This window comes from Chiloscyllium plagiosum, chromosome 22 (genome assembly GCF_004010195.1).
Source record: "Chiloscyllium plagiosum isolate BGI_BamShark_2017 chromosome 22, ASM401019v2, whole genome shotgun sequence".
NCBI classification, from domain to species: Eukaryota; Metazoa; Chordata; class Chondrichthyes; order Orectolobiformes; family Hemiscylliidae; genus Chiloscyllium; species Chiloscyllium plagiosum.
The window spans coordinates 40,323,886-40,327,746 of NC_057731.1; the positions used below are offsets into that span (position 1 = coordinate 40,323,886).

At 45.2% G+C, this 3,861-nt stretch overlaps 1 protein-coding gene across 1 annotated transcript in view; it reads left to right on the top strand.

The window, feature by feature from the left end:
* The window catches only part of LOC122561234, a 322,916-nt gene that overhangs the window by 140,270 nt on the left and 178,785 nt on the right, over positions 1-3,861 (top strand). The window lies entirely within an intron of this gene.

A 3,861-nucleotide genomic window follows, 5' to 3' on the forward strand; every position in this document is an offset into this window, starting at 1 on the left:
GGAGGGACTTGGGGGAGGGGCGTCGGAAATGTGATAGGTGGAAAGAGGTCAAGGTGAGGGTGATAGGTCAGACTGGGGTGGGGGCGGAGAGGTCGGGAAGAAGATTGCAGGTTAGGAAGGCGGCGCTGAATTCGATGGATTTGACAGGGTGGGGGGAGGGGAAATGAGGAAACTGGTGAAATTTATAGCAACAGTATTGCAGTGCCATGGAATATAATACCAAACAAATTTAGTTTAAGTTTTCATCTTTCAGAATGATCACCTGGACTTCGAAAGCTGGTGCTTTGAATTAAATCTGTTGGACTATAACCTGGTGTTGTGTGATTTTTAATTCACCCAATGGACCTCTGTTCGATCCTGCCAAATAGCCCCAAACATGGCCCTGCTCCAGTTTCGCAACTTAATCTGTGGACGTATCTGATATTTTTCCGTAACTATGTTAAAACAAGGACAGTTGTGGTCATTGGACCCAAAGTGCTCTCTGACGGACACTTCAGTCACTTGCCTGACCTCATTTTCTGAGGGGAGGTCTCCTTTTCAGCTGCCTGAGTAGAGTGTGGCCCTCTCCATTTTGATCTAGGAAACTTTCTTGGACACATTTAACAAATTTCTCCCCATGCAGGACTTTTACACTCTGGGTGGTCCAGTCAATTCAGGGGAAGTTAAAATCTCTAACCAATACTACTCTATTATTTCTATAGGTACCTGCAATCTCTCTTTACATCTGCTCCTCTCGTAACCGCTGGCTATTTGGGGGTCCAGAACACAATCGCATGCAGACTGACCATCCCCTTTTTGATTCTAACTTCTAACCATATGACCTCATTTGATCACCCCGAAAGAGTATCCTCTCTAAGCACTGTTGTTACGTCCTCCCTTATCAAAAGGGTAGCTGTCCCTCCTCACTTACTTGTCCTTCTGTCACGCCTGTCGCTTCTATGTCCTAGAACACTGAGCTTCCAGTCGTGCCCTTCTCTCAGCCATGTTCCTGTTATGGCTATAATATTCTAGTCCCCAGAGCCAATCAATCCTCTGAGCTCGTCTGCCTTACCTGTCAGGCCTCGTGTGTCGAAATAAATGTCCTTTAAATCAGAAGTCTTGTCCCTCCCTTGATTGTGGCCCGGGATATCCTGGATAGGAAACTTGCTCTCGGTGGCTGATGCATTTTTCCCTTGACTGGTCGATGGTACCTCTCTTACTCAGAGTCCAAATCCCTGCCAAACTAGTTTAAACCCTCCAGGGTAAGACAAGCAAATCTCCACCCTGGGATACTGGTGCCCCTCTGGTTCAAGTCAAACGTGCCCTCCCCCTTGTTCAGGTTACCTCTACCCAAGAAGAGATCCCAATGAACCAAGAACGAAAAACTCTACCCTTCCACCATCTCCTCAGCCACACATCCGTCTGGCCTATCTTTTGTTTCTCTTCTCACTGGCACGTGGCACTGGGAGTAATCCGGAGATCACTACCCTTGAGGACCTGCTTTTTGACTTCTTTCCTCACTCCCTGAATGTATTTCATAGGATCCTATCCCCTTGACAAATGATGTCATGCGGGCCGATGTGCACAATGACCTCTGGCTGTTCACACTCTCCTTCAGAATGTTCAGTAACGAATCAGATACATCCTTGACCCTGGTACCCGGGAGGCAGCACATCATCCTGGGGTCTATTCTGCAGCCACACAGTCTCCTGTCTGTCTCCCTCACAACGGAGTCTCCTATCAGTATTGCGATCGTTAGAAAGGATCTGGCAAATAGAGACTGGGAGGACTATCTGCAGTTGGGTTTATATTTGGAAAGAAAGAGTATGCTAAAGTGATACAGTGAGAATTCAGGGTCAGTGTGTTCATCCCGAGGGAACAGTAAAGGCAGCAAGTCTAGTGAATACTGATCAAGAGATATCGTGAGTTTGATAAAGAAAATACAGTGCAATAAAAATACAGGTGAAGCTATTCAAACGTTTAGGGAGTGCAAGGGGGCCCCTTGAAAATGAATGACAAACAATGGTCATTAAATAGCCTTGGTAGATAGTGTTAAGGAAAAGCCACAGGTAATTTAGCAGTATAGTTAGAATAAGAGAATTACTGGGGAAAGAGTGGGGCCTGTTTGAAACTAAAGGGACAATCTGTGCATGGAGCCAGAGGAAGTAGGTGAGATCTTCAATGAATACTTTCCATCTGTATTCACACAGGAGAAAGACATTGTAGCCAGGGATTTCAGTTGGGATTGTGAGGCTCTCGAACATGTTCAGAACAATCAGGTGGAAGTATTTTTTTTCACATGCATAAAGGTGGAGACATCCCCAGTGCCCAAAGAAATGTATCCCAGGCTGCTATGGGAGGTGAGGGAGGAGATTGCTGGGGCCCTTGTGGATATATTTAAAACTTTACTGGCCGCAGGTGAAGTGCTGAATGACTGAAGGATCGCTAATGTGGTTCCTTTGTTCAGGCAGGGCAGCAGGGATAGGCCCGGTAATTACAGAGCAGATAATCTGACAGCAGGGGGAGGGGAATTATTGGACACAATTCTGAGGGACAGAATGAATCAACATTTGAAAAGGCAGAGATCGATTAGGGATACTCATCACGGATTTGATAGAGTAAGATCCTCTCCCAATTTCTGATGAGATTATTATTTGAAATAACGATTGAGGATTTTGATGAGGGCAGTGCAGAAGATGTAGATTACATGGAGTTCATTAAGGCGTTTGACAAAATCCCTCATGGAACGTTGGTCCAACAAACCAATGGGATCCAAGGCAATTTGGCAACCTGGATCCACAATCGTGGAGGGTTGGTTTTGCGTTTGAAATTCTTTCACCAGCGGGTGTACCACAGGGGTCTGCGCAGCAAACATTGCTGTTTATTATAGAACATAGAAACGTACAGCACAGAACAGGCCCTTAGGCCCACGATGCTGTGCCGAGACTTAATCTTTATGTAAAATATAGTAACTTAACCTACGCAACCCTCAACTCACTGCTATCCATGTGCATGTCCAGCAGTCGCTTAAATGTCCCCAATGACTTTGCTTCCACCACCTCAACTGGCAACCCATTCCATTCATTTACAACTCTCTACCTAAACAACCTACCTCTGATGTCTCCTTTGTACCTTCCTCCTAATATCTTCAAACTATGACTTCTCGTAAAAGTCCATCCTGCCCTGGGGAAAATTCTCTGGCTATTGACTCTATCTATTCCACTCATTATTTTGTGCAGTATTATGTGCATTAATGAGTTCGCTGTGAAATCAGAAGCTATCATTATCAGGTTTGCAGATGACATGAAAGGTGAGGATGTCATTCACAGTGAGGTGAATGGTCTCAGGCCACAGTCTGAAGGTTGAGGCTAAGAAAGAATTTCAAGACAGGAATTTAAATAGACAAGACAGGCAAAAGCACAGCAGACAATAAGGGAAAACTGATCGATTAAAGTGCATTTATTTCAAAGTAAAAGGCCTAACAGTTAAGGCAGATGAACTCAGTGCGTGAATGGGAACATGGGACTGGGGTACCATATTTTTACAAAAACACAGCTGATGGACGGACAGGACTGGGAGCTCAATGTTCCAGGGTACAGATCATACAGGGGGGATAAAACAGGAGGTGAGAGAGGAGGAGGAGTGGTGGTTTTGATCACTGAAAACATTACAGCAGCACTTAGAGAGGATATCCAGGGTATCGCCCAGTGAAGCTATAATAGTGCAACTGAGAAATGAGAATGGGTCATCGTTTGATATGACTGTACTACAGCCCCCCAACAGTCAGCGGGAATTTGAGCAGAAAATATGTCGGGAGATCTCAGAGATCTGTAAGAATGACAGGGTTGTAATGGTCGGGGATTTTAACTTTCCAAACCGAGA